The following is a 21,414-nucleotide window of genomic DNA, read 5'->3' on the forward strand; positions in this document are numbered from 1 at the left end:
TCTCAAACTATTTTTGTCTGATGTTTCCTGATGATTAAATTCAGATAATTTTTACTGCCATAGAAATGATTCTATATTCTAATTTCATTATACCAAGAGACATAACATAGCAATTTATTTTATTACTTGTCATATTAACTTTGAGTGCTTGTTAAAGGTGGTGTCTGCCAAGTTTTTCCACATAGAAGTTTTCCATTTATATTAGTAAAAACTTAGGGAAGATACATTAAGAATATATAAATATCATTTTCTTCTCAGAGATTCATCCACTCTGCTTAGCATTTACTGATTCTTCTTGCCTGAATCAACTACTACTCTCATGGTTGCAAAATGATAATTTTATAATTCTATCATTTCTTATACACCTATTATATGGCTTCCTATTATAAAAAAGATCATTCCCTTCTATGTAGTTTATTTATTTAGTTATCTGTACTCCTATTGATTCATTTATTACATCTATAAGGACTCTGAGAGTCTTATTTTATTCCTTTAATATCATTATATATTTTGATGCTCAAATTGTCCCATATTAGACTCTGGAAGTCCCTTTAGGCTAGATTTTGTGCCCTTTTGATGTGTTCCCATTATTTCTTGTGTACCTGCTTATTTTCTGCCACAAGGTGTTCCAAGATCATTTTTCTTTTTCCAGTCCTGAAGTGAGCAATTTTATAAAGAATTTCTGGTTGCTTGTAGAGGAAGATAATATTAGAAACCAAAATCTGCATGCTTGGTATTCATTGCTATTGAGATATCATAGTTTCTAGTTTCTCTTAATAGAGGTAGGAAATTGATGAATTTTACATTCACATAAATGCACAATCCTATACAATCATGTACATACTGTCTATTTCAGTATCTCTATGTAAAACCATGGGCTGGGCGCAGTGGCTCACACCTGTAATCCTAGCACTCTGGGAGGCTGAGGTGGGCAGATTGCTCGAGGTCAGGAGTTCAAAACCAGTCTGAGCAAGAGCAAGACCCCGTCTCTACTATAAATAGAAAGAAATTAATTGGCCAACTAATATATATAGAAAAAATTAGCCAGGCATGATGGCGCATATCTGTAGTCCCAGCTACTCGGGAGGCTGAGGCAGAAGGATTGCTTGAGCCCAGGAGTTTGAGGTTGCTGTGAGCTATACTGATGCCATGGCACTCACTCTACTGGGCAACAAAGTGAGACTCTGTCTCAAAAAAATAAAAAAATAAAAATAAAACCATGAATTCATTTTGATATCCCCAATTTGTTTTCAAAATGAGAAGGTTCATGCCATTCTCTCTTTCCAAATTTGTAACTCCCTTTTCTGACAGGGAGAAACATGGCCCCCATTATTCACACTATATTTACTTATTTCCTCAATTCTAAACTACATAGGAAATAGTCACAGAATGGCTAATCTGAAGTGGTGCAAAAAAAAATACCTAGAAGCTATAGTTCTGTATTTGTTTAGAGTTCTTTTTGTCTCTAAACAGAGGACATACAATACAAACATGATGTTCAAAAATTTATAATATTTGAGCGCTCAGCAAGGTGATCAAGATTAACATTTACAATAATAAGTCATGTTGATAGTATATGTTCTTGATACAATGTTGTGAGAGTGGCACTTTACCTCTATAGTTTTCCTTCCCCAAAAACATAACTCTAGTCTAATTGTGAAAAAATATTAGACAAATCTGCATTGATAGAGATTCTACCAAATACTTCACCAATATTCCTTAAAACTGTCATCAAAAAACAAAGTATGAGAAAATGTCACAGCCAAGAGAAGCTTAAGGAGACAGGATGACTAAACATATATAATATCCTAGATGAGATCCTGGAACACACAAAAAAAGGACATTAGATTTTAAAAGTAAGGAAATATGAATAAAGTATTAAGTATGTAACAATGCATACATATTCATTCATTAACAGTGACAAACATACCATACTAATGTAAGAGGTAAATAATACAGGAAATGAGGTGTGGGGTACATAGGAACTCTGTGTACTATTTTCACAATTTGTTGGTAAATCTAAAACTATTCTAAAACAAATTGTTTTTTTAAAATTTCCTGGGAAGATAAACTGTGTGTCTGGAGAGGTCAAAATGGAGTCCAAGGGCAAAGTACTACATAGGAGAATACACACACACACACACACACACATATTGCACAGGGCTGAAAATACTAATAGTTCCTATTCTGGCCACTCAGAGTGGACAGTTTCATACTTTGTGTGGCATTGCGTAAAGTACCCAGTCAGTTTTTGCCTCAGTAGCTGGGAAAATTTAGTCTATGCCAAATGCTGCTCTGGTCCTGCCTTAACAAACCTTAGAAGCAAGACCCTAATGGGTCAAAATGTTGTCAAATAACTGAACTGCATTCAAAAACAAATCTCAGAACTACTATTGGGAACACAAAAATATTCAGCATACAAGGTAATGATAACAATGTCTGGGGCATCCAATTATAAATTATTACAAAAGAAGAAATGAACAATTTGAACATTTCTATGTCTATTTTAAAAAATTGAATCAGTAATTAATAACCTTCCAAAACAGAAGGCACCAGGTCCAGGTGAGTGCTCTGGTAAATGCTATAGTTAAGTAAGAAATTATACCAATTCTCCACAACCTCTTCCAGAAGATAGAAGCAGAAGGAAGACTTTCTAACTCATTCTATGAAGCCAGCATTACTATAATACAAAAACCAGACAAAAATTTTGCAAGAAAGCTACAGACTAATAGGTCTAATGAACACAGATGCAAAAATCCTCAACAAAATGTTAGCAAACTGAATCCAACAATGTATAAAAAGAATTATGTACCATGACCAGGTGGGATTTATCCCAAGTATGCAAATTTGATTCAACATTTGAAAATAAATAAATGTAATCAATCACGTCAAAAGCTAAAGAAGAAAAATCATATGACCATATCAATAGATACATAAAAAGCATTGGACAAAATTCCATACCAATTTGTGATTAAAACAAACTCTCAGCAAACTAGGAGTAGAGAGGAAATTCCTCAAGTTGATAAAGAACATCTATAAAAAACTGCAAGGATTTCCCTTTTCATCACTCCTTTTCAACATCACACTGCAAGGCCTAGCTAATGCAATAATAAGACGAGAAATGGAAATTGAAAGCACACAGATTGGGAAAACAGAAATAAAACTGTCTTTGTTCACAGATGAGATGGTTGTCTATGTGGAAAATATGAAAGGATTGACAAAAATATACCTCTTGGAACTAACAATTATAGCAAGGTTACAAAATACAAGGTTAATATATAAATGCCAATTGCTTTCCAATATGCCTGCTATGAACAAGTAGAATTGGAAATCTAAAATAGAATAACACTTATATTAGCATAAAAAATGAAATACTTAGGTATAAATCTAATAAAATATGGACAAAATCTTTATGACGAGAACAACAAAACTGATGAAAGAAGTCAAAGAACTAAATAAATGGAGATATATTTCATGTTTATAGATAGGAAGACTCAATATTGCTAAGATGTCAGTTCTTCCCATCTTGATCTATAGACTCAATGCAATACCAATCAAAATCCCAGCAAGTTATTTCATGGATATCAACAAACTATTTCTTAAGTTTATATGGAGAGGCAAAAGACCCAAAATAGCCAATACAATATTGAAGGAGAAAGCCAAAGTCATAAGACTGATGCTACGCAACTTCAAGACTCACTAGAACGCTATAGTAAATGACACTGTGGTGTTAGCAAAAGAATAGACAAATAGACGAGTGGAACAGGATAGAAAGCCCAGAAATAAACCCACATTAATGGAGTCAACTAACCTTTTACAGAGGAGGAAAGGGAATACAATGGAGAAAAGATAATCTTTTCAACTGTGATGGTTAATTTTATGTGTCGACTTAAGTAGGCCATGGGGTGCCTACATGGGGTTAAAGATTGTTTCAAGGTGTGTTTGTGAGGTTATTTTCAGATGAGATTAGCATTTGAACTGGTGGACTCAGGAAAGCAGATTTTCCTCCCCACTGTGGTTGGGCATCATCCAATCCATTGAGAACCTGAATAAAATAAAAGGTGGTGGAAGGAGGAATATGTCGCCTTTTTCCTTCCTCATAGCTTAAGCTTAGACATCTCATCTCATCTCCTGCCCACGGACTGGGATTTACATCATTGGTTCCTCTGGTTCTCTGGCTTTCAGACTCAGACTAAATTACCTCATTGGCTTTCCTGGATCTCCACTTTGCACACAGCAGTTAATGGGACTTCACAACCTCCATAATCACAGGAGCCAATGCATCATAATTTCTCTCTCTCTCTCTTTCTCTCTGTCTCTCCTCGCCCCTCTCCTATTAATCTACTTCTCTGGATAATGCTAACAAATATATCAACAAATTCTGCTAGAGCAATTGGACATCCATGTGCAAAAATAAAAAATCTAGATACAAACTTTATGTTTTTCAAAAAATTTAATTCAAAATGGATCACAGACCTAAATGTAAACACAAAACTATAAACTTCCTAGAAGGTAACATAGGAGAAAACCTAGATAGTCTTGGCATATGTATGGTGATTACTTTTTAGATACAATGCCAATGGCATGACCAATAAAATAAATAATTGATAGGCTGGACTTAATTAAAATTAAAAACTTCTGCTCTGCAAAGGAAACTATCAAGAGAATGAAGAGACAAGTCACACACTGGAAGAAAACATATGCAAAAGACATAAAAGCCTTAACCAAAGTATACAAAAAACTCTTAAAATTCAATAATACAAAAATGAATAGCCAGATTAAAAACTGCGAAAAAGACCTAGACAGACTTCTCACCAAAGAAGACACACATATGGAAAATGGGCGTATAAAAAGACGCTCAAAAGCATAAGTCAGGGCCGGGCGCGGTGGCTCACGCCTGTAATCCTAGCTCTCTGGGAGGCCGAGGCGGGCGGATTGCTCGAGGTCGGGAGTTCAAAACCAGCCTGAGCAAGAGCGAGACCCTGTCTCTACTATAAATAGAAAGAAACTAATTGGCCAACTAATATATATAGAAAAAATTAGCCGGGCATGGTGGCACATGCCTGTAGTCCCAGCTACTTGGGAGGCTGAGACAGAAGGATCGCTTGAGCCCAGGAGTCTGAGGTTGCTGTGAGCTAGGCTGACGCCACGGCACTCACTCTAGCCTAGGCAACAAAGTGAGACTCTGTCTCAAAAAAAAAAAAAAAAAAAAAAGCATAAGTCAATAGGGAATTACCAATTAAAACAATAATGATATACAACTTTTCACATGTTAGAATAGTGAAATCCAAAACCCTGACAACACCAAATACTGATGAGGATGTGGAGCAACAGAACTTGAATTCATTGCTCATGGGAATGCAAAATGGTATAGTCACTTTGGAAGACAGTTTGGCACTTTCTTATAAAACTAAGCACACTCTTATCACATGAACCAGCAATCATATTCTTTAGCATTTACCTAAATGAGGCGAAAACTTGTGTCCACACCAAAACCTAAACATGGATGTTTATGGTAGCTTTATTTATAATTGCCACAATTTAAAAGCAATCAAGGTGTCCTTCAGTACATGAATGGATAAGTAAATTGTGGTATTTTCAAACAATTGTTAATAAAAATGAGTTATCAAAGCAAAGACATGAAGGAAGCTTAAATGTAATACTAAATCAAAGAAGCAAATCTGAAAAGGCTAGCTACTGTACGATTCCAACACTATGACATTCCATAAAAGAAAAAACTATGAAGAAAAAAAGAGCAGTGGTTGCCAGGGGTGTGGCAGGGAGGGAGTGATTAACAGATGGAGCACAGAGGATTTTTAGGAGAGTGAAGCTAAGTTTATTCCTGTGTATTTCTTATGCTTTTTAAAACTGAATTGTTTTCTTAATTTTCTTTTTGAATAGTTCATTTTTAGTATATGGAAACACAACAGAATTTTGTGTGTTGATTTTGTTTCCTGCAATTTTCCTGAGCTCATTTATTAGTTCTAACTGTGTGTGTCGGGTGTGTGTGTGTGTATAATTTTTAGGGTTTTCTACATACAAAACTGTGTTATATGGAAACAGAAAAAATTTTATTTATTCCTTTCCAATTTGGACGCTTTTGGTTTCTTTTTCTAATTGCTCTGGCTAGAACTTCCAGTACTATATTGAATAGAAGTGGTGAATGTGGGCCTTGTCTTATTTCTCATCTTAGAGAAAAAGGTTTTAGCCTTTCACTATTGAGTATGATGTTAGCTCTGGGTTTTTCATATGTGGCTTTTATTGTGTTGAGGTAGTTTAATTCTGTCCTAGTTTGTTGAGCATTTTTATCATTAAAGGGTATTGGATTTTGTCAAATTCTTTTTTCTGCATCAGTTGAGATGATCATGTGCATTTTTTCCTGCTTTGCTCTGTTAATGTGGTGTATTACATTCTTTTTGTATGTTAAATTATCTTTGTCTTCTGAGACTAAATCCCACTTGGTCGTGGTGTATAATCTTTTTAGTATGCTTTGAATTTTGTTTGCTACTATTTTGTTGAAGATTTGTTTAAAATTTATATCAATATTCATCAGGGATATCGGTCTACCATTTTCTCTTCTTGTAGTATCATTGTCTCATTTTCTCACTTTGGTACCAGGGTAATGCTAGAATGAGTGAAGTGTCTCAGGAATGGAAAAACAAATACCACATGTTTGCATTTATAAGTGGGAGCTAAGAAGGGGTATATATGGTCATAAAGTGGTGTAATGGACACTGAAAACTAAGAAGGGGAGTCTGGGGGAGGTGAGCGATAAAAATCTACCTATCAGGTGCAACTACACTATTCTGGGGACAGCCCAGACTTCAGCTTTATACCGCCATGTAACAAAAAGCATTCATACCCCTTAAATCTATTAAAATAAAAAAAAGAGAGAGAGAAAAACACACTATAGACAGGGTCTCATACTATCTGTGGTTTCAGGCATCCACTAGGAGAATTGGAATGTATCTCAAACAGATAAAGGGGGACTACTGTATCGTTTTTCATCTTTTCATTTTCGATGTATGTGTATCGCTAGGTCTTAGGTTATTCTCTTGTAGACAGCAGACAAGTTGGATCCTGGTTTTTCCTCCATCTTGGAAATCTATGTCTTTTGATTAAAGAGTTGATTCCATTTACATTATAAAGTAATTATTGGCAGGAAAGGACATACTTTCACCATTTGTTATTCAAATGAAGGTATGTCTTGTAGCTTTTAGCTTTTGTACGTCATTTTCTCCATTACCGACTTCATTCTTTTCTCATTTCTTTTTGTGTATATTCTATAGATATTTTCTTTTTTTATTTATTTTTTGAGACAGAGTCTCACTCTGTTGCCTGTGCTAGAATGCCATGGCGTCAGCCTCACAGCAACCTCAAACTCTTGGGCTCAAACAATCCTCCTGCCTCAGACTCCCAAGTAGCTGGGACTACAGGCATGCGCCACCATGCCCAGCTAATTTTTTTTCTATTTTTAGTTGTTTGGCTAATTTGTTTCTATTTATAGTAGAGATGGGGTCTCGTTCTTGCTCAGGCTGGTCTCGAACTCCTGAGCTCAAGCAATCCTCTCGCCTCAGCTACTCAGAGGCTAGGATCACAAGTGAGAGCCACTGTACCCAACCTCTATAGATATTTTCCTTGTGGTTGTCATGGGGATTATATATAATGTCATAAATTTATAACACTATATCTTATATTGTTACCAGCTTAACTTCATTGTATACAATAATTCTACTTCTTTACAGCTCTTATCTACCCCATTGTATGTTATTGTCACAAATTACATCTTTACATATTAGGTACCCATTAGCATAGATTTATAATTTTTTATGCATTTATCTTTTAAATCCTATATAAATTAAAAGTAGACTAACAAACAAAACTACAATTTTGTCTATGTATTTACCTTTACTGAAGATCTTTCAATTTTCATATCATTTCAAGTTACTGTCTAGCATCCTTTCAGTTCAACTTGATAGACTCCCTCTAGCATTTCTTGTAGGGCAGGTTTTGTCTCTCTTTATCTGGGAATGTCTTAATTTATCCCTCATTTTTTTTTTTTTTTTGAGACAGAGTCTCCTTTGTTGCCCAGGCTAGAGTGAGTGCCGTGGCGTCAGCCTAGCTCACAGCAACCTCAAACTCCTGGGCTCAAGCAATCCTCCTGCCTCAGCCTCCCAAGTAGCTGGGACTACAGGCATGTGCCACCATGCCCGGCTAATTTTTTGTATATATATTAGTTGGCCAATTAATTTCTTTCTATTTATAGTAGAGACGGGGTCTCACTCTTACTCAGGCTGGTTTCGAACTCCTGACTTCGAGCAATCCGCCCGCCTCAGCCTCCCAGAGAGCTAGGATTACAGGCGTGAGCCACCGCGCCCGGCTTCTCCCTCATTTTTGAAAGACAATTTGCCATATGTATTATAGGATTCCCAATTGACACGGTGTTGGTTTCTTTTCCTTTCAGCACCTGAAATATATCATCTCTCTGCCTTCTGGCTCCCAAGGTTTCTGCTGATAATCTTATTGTGAATCCCTTGTACATGACAATCCACTTTTCTCTGCTGCTTTCCAGATTCTTTCTTTGTCTTTCTCTTTTTGACAGTTCGGTTATAATGTGTTTCTGTGTAGGTCTCTTTGGTTTTATTATGCTTGGAGTTCTTTGAGTTTCTTGGATTTATAGATTCATATCTTTCCTCAAATTTGGGAATTTTTTTTTTCAAATATTTCACTTCTTTCTCTTCTCCTTCCGCAACACCCATAATGTAATACAAATTGGTCCACTTGATGGTGTCATATAAGTCCTTCAGGCTTTGTTCACTTTTCTTTATTCTTTTTTTTCTCCTTAGACTTTATAATTTCAAATGTCCTGTCTTCAAATTCACTGATTCTTTCTTCTGCCTGTTTGAGTCTACTGCTGAATTGTTCTAGTAAAATTTTCAATTCAGTTATTATACTTTTCCAGCTCCAGAATCTTTTTGGTTGCTTTTTTACAATTTCTATCTTTTGGTTGATATTCTCGTTTCATTCATTTATCATTTTCTTGATTTCCTTTAGTTGTTTGTCCATATTTTCCTTTAGTTCTTTGAGCTTACTTAAGACAGCTTTAAAAAATTCCTCATCTAGTATGCCCAAAGCCTGTGTTTCTTCAGGGATGCTTTCTGCCACTTTATTTTCTCCCTTTCAGTAGGCATGTTTTCTTCATATGCCTTGCGATTTTTATGGTGGAAACTGACCATATGAAAAAACATTCACCTATTCCAATTTTGCAGATTAGCTCTGTGCCAATGAAGACCTTCACGATTAGCAAGGGCTGTTCTGAGTGTTGTAGTCAGCCCGAGGTAAAAGGTTAAGGTCTTCTCAGGTTTTTTCTGAACATGCATCTTGCCTGGGCCTGTGTGTCTGTGAGTGTGTGTGTGTGTGTGTGTGTGTGTGTCTACTCCCCTGTATATGTGGCTACTTTTAACTATCTTAATTTCCTGAAGAATGTCATCCCACCTTGACTTCAGGGCCTTAGAAGTTCTATTATTAATATATTCCTCCACCTATAAACTCTTTCCGAAGCATCAGTGGGTCTGTAGCACCACGGTAGCTTTCATGAGTAATACCTGCAGCTTTCCATGGCTTTTCCCAAACTGAGACACATGCCATGCCATTTTCCCCCATCTGAGCTCCAAGTCAAACAAAACAGAGACTAGTCCCTCAGGTAGTTCCAGTTAAAATATTGCAGCCGGGTGTGGTGGTTCACGCCTGTAATCCTAGCACTTTGGGAGGCTGAGGCGGGCGGATTGCTCAAGGTCAGGAGTTCGAAACCAGCCTGAGCGAGACCCTGTCTCTACCAAAAATAGAAATAAATTAATTGACCAACTAAAAATATATATACAAAAAATTAGCCGGGCATGGTGGCGCATGCCTGTAGTCCCAGCTACTCGGGAGGCTGAGGCAGTAGGATCGCTGAGCCCCAGAGATTGAGGTTGGTGTGAGCCAGGCTGACGCCACGGCACTCACTCTAGCCTGGGCAACAAAGTGAGACTCTGTCTCAAAAAAAAATAAAATAAATAAAAATAAATAAAATAAAATATTGCAAATAAGGTCTCCTCTGCTCCCTCCAGTTTAATGGAGGGAATTACTGTTGTGGCCCGTTTACAGGATGGAGGATGAACACAGAACACAAAACACAAACGCAGAACACAAAATAGAACATGGACACACATACAGATGGTTTACTTGAGTAGTCATAAACCAGGTCAGTTTTATTTTTATACTCTAAAAAATTAAAGTTAGTCCCTTGTATGTAACCACCCAGGCATTTCAGCAATGGCCATAAATTCTGGAATACATAGCCTTAGAGAAGCAGATATCCCCTGACTCAAGGTTTCCAGGTGGTTGCTCTAGGCACTAGGCATAGATCACGGACTAAGATTAGCAAGGATGGGCAAGGCAAGCCACAGGGGGCATTTCTCATCCCCAGCTTCTCTTAGGGTGACCCCTAAGGTCTTCGGCTGAACCCCGGTGGCTGTGCGTGGCTTAGGTCGCCCCTCCCTTGAGAGGTCTTACCCATCATTGACTAACCAGCCATCTTATGGGGTGTACGCAGCAATCACAGGAACAATGTGTTTATCGTGTGGCTTCCAGACCCCCCCAATGCCATGGGGCAGGGCAGCTCTTGCTTATTTGCAACTCAGGTCCTATGTTATGCTGCTAGGCAATAGCCTTGTTTATCACAAGGACCTTGTCTGGAACACATTACTTTCAAATGCTCTGGGCAGAACACGTACATTACTCATTAACTTTAATTCTTCAAATAGGAAAATATATGTCAGTCCCCTACATCTCCCCCTATCTTATTTAATTTTGAAGGTGAACACGCTGGAACCCACCCATGACGTTTTGTTCTTGCTGTCGCTGAGTTGCTTGCCTTTTTCTCCAGCACCTGTAGATTAAGAGCACAGAACATAATACAAGGAGGAGAACACCCAAATTGTTTCCAATACTACTAAGCATAGTTTTTAATGAAGCCAAAGGATAGGCCTGCGACAATCCACTGGCCAGGCCAGAAAAGAACTCATCATTATTAAAATCTGGCAAATTGTCTTGAAAAGCAGAGGTGATTTCTTGTTCTAATTTTTGGAAGTCACCGGTTAGGTTTCAGCCTCGATTTACCTATTTTCTCAATGACATCCAATGTCAACTACCATTGAAAGGAATAAGAGTGACAGAAAACAGGAAGAATTCCAATCACAATGGAGAAAAGATTGAATTGTCAAAACCCGAATTTGGTCTCCCAGCCACTGAACTGTAACAGCAGCTGAGGAAGCAATAGCTATTAAGCCAATTACTGCCATGATTATCAGACCAATGACTCTTTTTGTTTTACGAGCCAGAGAAGTTATTTCATTTAAAAGAGTAACTAGAGCAGAGTCACCCCAAGGTCGGGAAATGTTCACAGGCAACCATATCTCTGTATGAGCCTTAAGGATATATAGACTATGTAAGGATTTGTTAAAAGTAGCCCATGAAGTGAAGTTTACACAAGTAAATAGGGCACAATTACCAGGGCAAGACAGCTTTCCTGTAGACTGATTCCAATAAACATTTCCCATGAGTAAAAGATAAGGATAAGGAACGCACGCCAGTAAAGTTTTAGAATGGCGACGCTGGAGGTGTACTTTTACACCTCCCTTCTCATCTGAGGACATATTTCCTACCCAAATTTTAAGGTTTCCTCTTGTAGCCAAGAGTTTCCAGATGTGCCCTTGTTTTTCTGACCCCCTGAGTAAGTGAGGCTGTGGAGGGGAAAGGCCTTTATCATGCCAGATAACCGTCTCGTTAGCAATGGCCTTGATAGTGTCTTCATAAACACACCAGTGTAAGGAGTGACCAGAATACTTTTTCTTAAAGTTGCCATAAGGGGCTCTAGTCAACAATCTTAGGATTATTGTGTACTTCTTTTAGAACTTTACATATGCTCCAATCAAAATGAGTTACAGGAGGTTTAAGATGAGGCATGGAGCAGAGCGGTAAGGGGGGAGGTCTTTCAGTCAAATTAGACATTACCCCTTTAAAACCTTTCATGGATAATAATATAGTGCGGGTAGCAAATGAGGAGGAATTATATTGCAAACCTCATGCTTGATATGAGAGTATTAAGCACTGTTCCCTGGCCCTGGGGCAAACAGTGTAGCCTCGAGCATAAGTGGAATAATTGAAAACTACCCTTCCTTCGTCCTCAGGATGCGGTGACCAATATTGAAATGGAGGTGGCATCCATTTTGAATCATTAGTATAGACGAGAACGTCAGGCTCTCCCCAAGACGCTGCCTTAAAAAGGGGAGGACAGGGAACATAGGCCCAATATACATGCTGAGCATTAACAGAATCAACCTGATCAACCAGAGAGGAGGATAAAATTAGTAGAAAGGCAGGTAGGCTAAAGGGCAGCCACACTGCCAGCGTTACCGCCTGCTTTTTCTTCTTTGGTTTTAGATGTTGCGTTCTCATCTTGTGCAGCATCTTGATTGGGATATCACCTTTTGAGTAGAGGAACCCACTCACAACCTTGTCCTGTGGAAACATAAGCATATCCTTGATCCCATTGAAGAACTTTTTCCTCAGTCCATCCTCCAGTAGGAGTAGCAACATACACGGGCTCACAGGCCTTTTGTAAAGGAGGGGAAGGAGCGAAATGACGCTCTGCTGTCGAAGCATGTAGGTCCTGCCAAAAATTTAAAAAATTAAGGGTATAGAGGGCACAGAGTAAATGTCGGTGAGCAGATTCCTTGACTCCTCCTTTTTGTTTTTGTAATTGAAGCTTGAGGGTACGATTGGCACACTCAGTGATGGCTTGCCCTTGGCTGTTAAAAGGAATTTCAGTAATATGTTGAATGGAATATAGTGTTAAAAAGTTAGCAAGTTTTTGAGAGGTATAAGCTGGAGCGTTATCTGTTTTTAATGTCACCGGAAGTCCCACGACAGCAAAATAGGAATAAAGATGAGTAATAACCGCGTCAGCCTTTTCAGAGCTATGAGCTGTAGCCCACTGAAAATGAGAATAAGTGTTAATCGTATGATGAACATAAAGAAGTTTTTTAAACGAGGTGACATGGGTAACATATATCTGCCAAATATGATTACTATGCAATCCTCATGGATTGCACCCAGGGGGGAGAGAGGGAAGAGCGAGAGGCGTGCAGGCGGAACGTGAGTGGACAATAGCACAAAAACCTGTTTTGTAGAGAGAGAAAATCATTGAAGGCTTTTAGCATTAGTAAAGTTTACTTTGCTAGACTGATGGAAAAGGAGAGATAACAACCTTTTGCACCTGGGAACTCCAATAACCAGTTTTGTGAGTGCTGGAAGCATCGGTAAAAAAAGTAGGAGCAGATAATTGTTAGAGGGAGAACAGAATGTATACGTTAAAAAAAAAACAAAAAACTTTATCACCAATTGTTAGCACCTCAAACAATGATACAAAGTGGTAACATGCTTTTTACATGAGGATCAAGATTAAGCTGTTTTTTTTAAAAAAAAACAATCTAAATAGTGTCAAAACAATTTTTTAATGTATAAACGAGCACATTTATAGAGTAAGACTGCTTTGAGATTTTTATGGATTTTAACCATCATTCGTTTTTTATCTTAAAATAAATTACTATACAAAAATTAATAATTAAAAAAAATTTTCTAGGCAAAAACTCTGTTATAGTAACATAATGTACACATAACCAGCTAGCTTGTAAAGAGTAGGACAAAAATGGACAAGACCAAGGGAAAACTAAAGCTTCTGATTTAAGTTGTTTAACTACAACTTTTAGGACAACTTTGAATTTTTAACAGTACTTTTAATATTAGATGATGGTGAGTTAGACACACCTTGCATACCTCTCTACAGGCATTGAATCAGTGGAAGTAAACTATATCTGCAGTTAGGATTGAAAGACCAAAACCAAAATGTTTTTTATAAACCTTTGATGATTAAATTTGGTTTTCTGCTCTACTTGGTGTTTTATTTATTCTAATTTGCTGACACTTAGGCACATTTGCATTTTTACCTTAAAGTTAAACACATGAGTATTTTTATTGGTAACCCAGATTTAGTGATTATCATTTGACCAAATATTAAATTTACTTTACTTATTAAAAATCACACATTACTTTGTCTTTGGCTGAGTTTACATTTGTATAACCTTTATATCCAATCTTTACACCTCAAGAAGTTAAAAACATCTAGTAAAACTCAGGCAAAAACAAGTGTATGCTGACAATTTGAAAGCATTTTTACTATTACTTTACTAATAACACCTTTTTATTTATTTATTTTTTTGATAATAACACAGCTTATTTACCTAAGATTACTAAATTCATGTGAAGCATTTGGGTTTAATTTATGAGTGCTCCCTTAATTTTGAACTAGTCTGGAACCATATAGCACAAACAAGTAATACATGGACAGACATAAAACATACCCAAACATATATGCTCTCTCACACACATACACACACACAAAGCTCTAATAAATTTTACACTAGAACTCTAGCCATGAAATGGTAACACAAACTCACCAGTCTGTAAAAGAAAGTTGAATCTAAAAAATTTTTTTTTATGAGACTGGAACTTATTTACATGGCAAACTTCAGTTGCTTTCCCTGATTGGTAACCTAACTAGGCCTGTGGCTCAAAGTTTTGGGTAAAGCAGTTTCTATAGCAATTTTATTTTTTAAAAAACCTTTACCCCTTTAGGTAGTCTTTCAATTATAAATACCATAAATAATGAGTTATCTTAACATCAATAGAAAAAGTTAGCAGATTTTAGAGTAGCCAGAAAAGAAGAGTGAGAAATAAGCTTGAGACATTTTAATAAGTGGTAGGTCGACCATTTTAGCTCTGAATTTTCCTTGATGTAATTTTGTCCTTTTGTAAAAACTTGTGCACAAGAATTCTGGAGCCCTAGAAAACCTGGCATGCCTTTGAATTTTTTTTTATTTACAAAAATACTTGCAAGTAGAGGCACCGCAAACCAACTGGGGTACCCAACAGTCATTTTCTTTGTTTTTCCTCGTTTTTAAAGGATTTCTTATTTTTCTTAAAGAAAAGCCAATTGAGATTAATTTTAGGATAAAAATACAATGGAGAAGACCTTTTAGAATGCACCTCCAAACCTAAATTAGGATCCCAAACAACAATTCCTAGGAAAGGAACCAGCTCAGAATAAACCAAGACCATCAATCAAAAATGGGAGGTCTGGATCTCAGGAGGACTTACCAGTTCCTGACAAAGGAGAAGCTCGGAGTTGGGGGGCCTAAAAGGGTCATGCCAGTACCTGGTGCCAAGTTTGCGCTGCTCCTTAGGCGATCCTGAGTTTTCTCTGAGATCTTGTCGACTACACTGCACGCCCAGATGTTAGAGAAGTAGTGGCAGAGATCCAAACGCAGACGCAGCGGCAACTGAGGCGGCAGTGGTGGCTATTTTTTTTTACATGACCAAATCTTTAAATTAATAATATCCCCTTGCTGATGAACTACACACAAGGCTTTAACAACTTGCTTCCAGCTACATAAATTTAGCTGAACTTGCAATTGAGATTGAAACCAATAACAATGTTTCTGCACTAAAGGAAACAACTGCTTTAGGGTCCCTTCTTTTACTTTCACTCCCACAGAGTTTAACAACCCTGAATTAACTTTCTGTATTCCCGCTCTGTGGCAGAGGGGGTATTTCCCATTTTTTCCAACAGTCCCCTGTTGGGTGACCATTAGCCAAAGGGGTGCTCTCGTGGTTCCCATTTTTCCCCCGAGAGTCCCCTGTTGGATGCCACTTACCAGTAGCCAAGGGGGTACCTGCCCAGTCCTCCACCCTGAAATGACACAGACCCTGCTCACTGCACCACTTGTTGTGGCCCATCTACAGGACAGAGGATGAACACAGAACACAAAACACAAACGCAGAACACAAAGAAAAATGCGGACACACGTACAGATGGTTGACTCGAGTAGTCATAAACCAGGTCAGTTTTATTTTTATACTCTAAAAGATTAAAGTTAGTTCCTTGTACGTAACCACCCAGGCATTTCAGCAATGGCCATAAATTCCGGAATATGTAGCCTTAGGGAAGCAAATATCCCCTGACTCAAGGTTTCTAGGTGGTCGCTCTCGGTGCTAGGCATAGATCATGGACCAAGATTAGCAAGGATGGGCAAGGCAAGCCACAGGGGGCATTTCTCATCCCCAGCTTCTCTTAGGGTGACCCCTAAGATCTTTGGCTGAACCCCAGTGGCTGTGCTTGGCTTAGGTCGCCCCTCCCTTGAGAGGTCTTACCCATCATTGACTAACCAGCCATCTTATGGGGTGTACGCAACAATCACAGGAACAATGTGTTTAACGTGTGGTCTCCAGACCCCCAATGCCATGGGGCAGAGCAGCTCTTGCTTATTTGCAACTCAGGTCTTTGTTATGCCTCTAGGCAATAGCCTTGTTTATCACAAGGACCTTGTCTGGAGCACATTGCTTTTAAACGCTCTGGGCAGAACATGTACATTACTCACTAAATTTAATTCTTATACTAGGAAAATATATGTCAGTCCCCTACACTTTGTTCTCTTTCTTTTAAATTGCCTTGGCTATTCTTGGCCTTTTGCACGTCTACATGAATTTTAGAACCAATTTGCCAATTTCCTCAAAAAAATTGCTGGATTTAAAAATTAGGATGGCATTGAATCTATAAAGTTTTGGAGAGAATTGCCATCTAATAATACAGTCTTCTAAGTCTTCTAATTTAGGAACATGGTGTTTCTATACCTCCATATATTTTTTCAGTAATATTCTGTCATTTTAAGTCTGGGGGTCTTAATTGATTTATTCCTAGCTATTTTGTTGCATTTTACATTGTTGAAAGGAGCATCATTGAAAATTTGCTGTTTTCTGTTTGGTTGTTCTTGATTTATAGGAATCAAGGTGACTCTTTTTAAGTTGCCCCATAGCCAGCAACCTTGATAAAATTACTCAATTTTAGTAGTTTATCTGTGGATTCTTTTAGATATTTTATGTAAACAAGTATGTCATCTGTGAATAACATTAACTTCTTCCTTTTCAGTACTTATGTCTTTTGTTCTTGCTGTATTGCACTAACTCAGAAATCTAGTTGAATAGAAGTGGCAAGTCTTTTCTTTTTCCAAATCATAAGGGAAATATTTTCAGTATTTTAGCATTAATTATGAGTTTTGAGGCAGCACTTTAAGATATGCTTTATCAGATTAATGGTGACATTCTTTTTTATTTCTGATATGCTCAGATTTTTTTAAAAATCACAATTAAGTGTCGAATTTTGTCAAATGATTTTTCTGCATCAGGGTGATCATGTCATTTTCCCTTCTTTTCTATTAATGAGGTGATGATTGATTTTCAAGTGTCAGACTATCCTTACATTCTTCAAATTAACCCCACTTGAGTGTGATGCCTTATTCTTTTTATATATTACTGATTTTGATTTGCTGATATTTTATTTAGGATTTTGGAACATGAGAGGGATTGATCTGTAATTTCCCCTTCTCAGGTTTTTATATCAAGGTTATGTAGACTTCATTAAAAAAAAGTTTAAGATTGATATCATTTCTTCCTTAAGTGTTTGGGAAGAAGTCATTGTTGAAATCGTCTGGGCTTTGGTTTTCTTTGCAGGAATTTTTAATGGCAGATTTCTGTAATACATAATAGACTATTCATATTTTCTACTTCTTATGCAGTTTTGGTAAGTTATATTTATTGAGAAACTTGTACATTTCACCTAATTTTTTTATATTTATTGTATTAAAGTTTTTCATACTATTCTTTACTTTTTTATATTTGTAGGATCCAAAGGCACACCTTTTAAATTCTTACTATTATTATTATTCATGTTTCTCTTTTTTACTGTTGTTGGTTGGCCTTATTAGGGACTTATCAATGTCATTAATATTTATAAAGGAGCAACTTTGGATTTTGTTGATTTCTCTGTATTGTATCTTTGCTTTCCATTTCACTGTTGTCCTTCTTTATCTTTCTTCTTATTACCGTGTTTCCCCAAAAATAAGACCTACCCATAAAATAAGCCCTAGCAGGATTTCTAAGCATTTGCGTAATAGAAGCCCTACTCCGAAGACAAGACCTAGTGATGGGCGTGGCTACGCAGTGTATTTGCACAACCCATGCATTTCGTCCGGAGCAATAAAGAAGACGAGCAGCCCTTCTCATCTGCCCAGTGAGAGCTCTATTGCTCGACATGAGAGGCTGGGGCCAATGATTCTAAAGGAACTAGAGTCGCAAGAAATTCAGGATGGAATTTGGGGTTTGGAGAGTTATGATGATGTTGCAGAAGAAGATGACTTAACTATATTTGAATAAATATAGATTGTTGTACTGTACTTAAAAAAAATAACACATCCCCTGAAAATAAGCCCTAGGGTCTCTTCTTGAGGAAAAATAAATATAAGACCCTGTCTTATTTTTGGGGAAACACGGTATTTTCATTAGGTTTGATTTACTGTTCCTTTTCTAGCTTCTTCATATGAGAACTTGAACACTTTATTTTCAGCCTTTTTTCCCCAAGAAAGCTATATGTTTTCTTTAAGGCTGCCTTTCTTTAAGGCTGTAAATTTTTCTCTATGCACTCTTTTCAGCACACCCCTCAAGTTTTGGTATGTCATACATCATTATTTTTCAATTCATAATATATTCTTAATTCAATTTTGATTTCTTCTTTTATGTATGGATATTTTTAAGTATACTGTTTAATTTCCAGGCAGTTGGGGATTTTTCTTAATGAATTTAGGCTTTGTTCCATATGTTCTGTGAATATACTCTGAACAATTTCCTTGTTGAAAGTTGTAGAGCCTTTCTTTATAGCCCAGGATATGGCCAGGTTAGGAAAATATCTCAACTGTACTTGAATGTGAATTCTGTCATTTGACTGTAGTGTTCTGCATATGTCAGTTAGATCAATTTTACTATTTATGTCAGTCAGGCTTTTAATCTTTACTGGTTTTTTTTTCTATTTGCTATGAAGAGTGGTGTGTTAAATCTCTCACTATCTTTGCATTTTGTCTCTTTTTTCTTTCACTTTTGTCAATTTTTGAATTATATATTTTAAAAAGTTACGTTATTGTGTACATACAGATTTACAATTTTGTGATTTGGGTTGATGTCTTTATTATTGTGAAATATTCCTATTTAAGGCAAGATTAAGTAGTACACATTCAGTCTATTTTGTTTGATATTACTGTATTTAAACCTGATGTTTGGGGGTTAATATTTACATGCTATGGATTTTTCTATCCTTTTAATATCAATCTTTCTCTATCCTTATATTTAAAGCATGCCTCTTACAAACAGTTTGTAGTTGGGTTTTGTTTTTAAGTTTAATGTGGAAATTTTAGCCTTTTGTTGGCTTGCATTATCAAGTTTACAGTAAATATAATTACTTACATAGTCGGGTTTATATGTATTCTATTATGTGTTTTTAGTGCATCTGCTTTATGTTCTCTTTTGCCTCATTTTGAATTAATTATTTATTTTATCTTTCCATTGTTCCGTTCTGTTGGTTTGTTCTACCATTCATTTTTGTTCATTTTAGTGTTTATAGATTACAACATACATCCTGATATATTATTGCTTAATACAATAATTGCTGTCCATTTTCTCCTCTTCCCCCACACCCCTAGTATTTCTTGGTAATGAATTTTAATTCTACATGTATTTAAACATATTTTGGCCTAGTTAGTATTCATTTAAATTTACTCTTATACTTATTTACCCTTTATGTTCTTCTTCATTCCCATGCTTCCAACTAGGATAATTTTCTTCTGCCAGATGAAACCATAAAACTTTCCTTAATGTGGGTCTGGATTAGCAGTTAATAAAATACACAAAGCTCTCAGCAGTAATAAATGAAAATAGAGCCTTTCTAGTAGGCAGTTTAGCAATTCTCTTGCCAAAATTTTAAATACACAGACCCTGCAATTCTATTTTTAAATATTTGTCATACAGATACATATGTGCACATGGGATACAATGTAAAATAAATAGCAATAACTTGGAAATAATCTAAATATTGATTGAAGGCATCTAGTTAAATAAATTGTGGGTCTTTTGTAAGAAGAAATATTTAGTAGCCCAAATAAAAATAAAGTAGCTCTTACATACTAATATAAAATGATCTCCAAAACTACAGGTTATAGGTAACATATCAAAACAATCACTGAGGGATTTTAAACAAAGTTAAAAAGGAAAGTCTAGAAACTTGGATATTAGAGAAGGCTCCTGTGAGAAGTTGGAATTCAGAGTTTTATGAAAGCACCTGAGTATGATTGTGTCATTTCTGCACAGCAGAGTTCCTTCAGGTTTGGGATGGAGCTGAGATGTGTCTAGTCTCTCAGTGAGGGAGGGAGAAGGCATCATTGTGGCAATCAGTTTGGCAACTCTGAGGAAAGCTTGACTTCTTTTTTCCATCCAGCTCTGCCATCTCAGAAAATCTCCCAGAAGACAGAATGCTAAAAGCTATGGCTCATGTGAGTTGAATTGTCCTATGTTTTTATTGTTTATCCTGGAAATACCTACTGGACTGTCTTCCTGGAACCTGCTCCAAGATCTGCCATTGTTGTGAGTGCTGGGTCACACATCCTGGTGCCTCCCCTGAGCCTCCTTTCCTCTCCAAAGGCATGTCCTTGAATGCCCAGTCAGCAGCAGATTATTGGATGCCTCTTATTTGCCCAGCTTTTGCCCATGAAGATGGGGCATGTTCCCTCAACAGAAATATTAAAGCCTCCCTTTACCAAACCTTGAATAAGGCCTTGATGAATGGCCACGTAGGTCTGCACATAAGAAAGCTTTGATCTCTTCCACTGGAGTTTTAAAGTAGATATGATAGGATAACTAGGTAAATATCTGTGAAGACCTTAAGAAATAATGGGAAATTTTAAATGTCTAAATACAAAGCATAAGAATGGTTAAGTCAGTTGTAACCATAAGATATGTCATTTATCTTGTATATACCAGGCAATAAAAATCTTTATTAGATATTTATCTTGACAAAGAAAAATGCTTATGATCTTATATTCTGATATAATAGTGATACAAAGTCCCCAGGAAATTATTATATCATGTACAAATTGTACCTCAAAGGTAGAAATATAATTTAAGACATAACATAGAATGGATGGAGGCCATGAGTTTGTTTTCTTATTCTTTGAAACTGTGTGCTTTGTGCTCTTCCATATGTTTGGGAAACTCCAATTGATAGTATTTGTTCACTTCCAGCCCTTCCATCTGGAGGAGGCTTGTTTCTACAGTGATGGGGGGTCCCTCCTTGGGTCCCCCCATGCTCATGCCTCTCGCCCCATCTGATACTTTCTATAACACCTTTCTCCATCTTTCTTTCCATATTGAAAACAT

At 36.8% G+C, this 21,414-nt stretch overlaps 1 protein-coding gene across 1 annotated transcript in view; it reads left to right on the forward strand.

Moving 5' to 3' along the window:
- Nucleotides 1–21,414, forward strand: part of ZNF484 (zinc finger protein 484) — a 78,736-nt gene that overhangs the window by 38,730 nt on the left and 18,592 nt on the right. The window lies entirely within an intron of this gene.

Source organism: Microcebus murinus, chromosome 12 (genome assembly GCF_040939455.1).
Source record: "Microcebus murinus isolate Inina chromosome 12, M.murinus_Inina_mat1.0, whole genome shotgun sequence".
Classification (NCBI taxonomy): Eukaryota; Metazoa; Chordata; class Mammalia; order Primates; family Cheirogaleidae; genus Microcebus; species Microcebus murinus.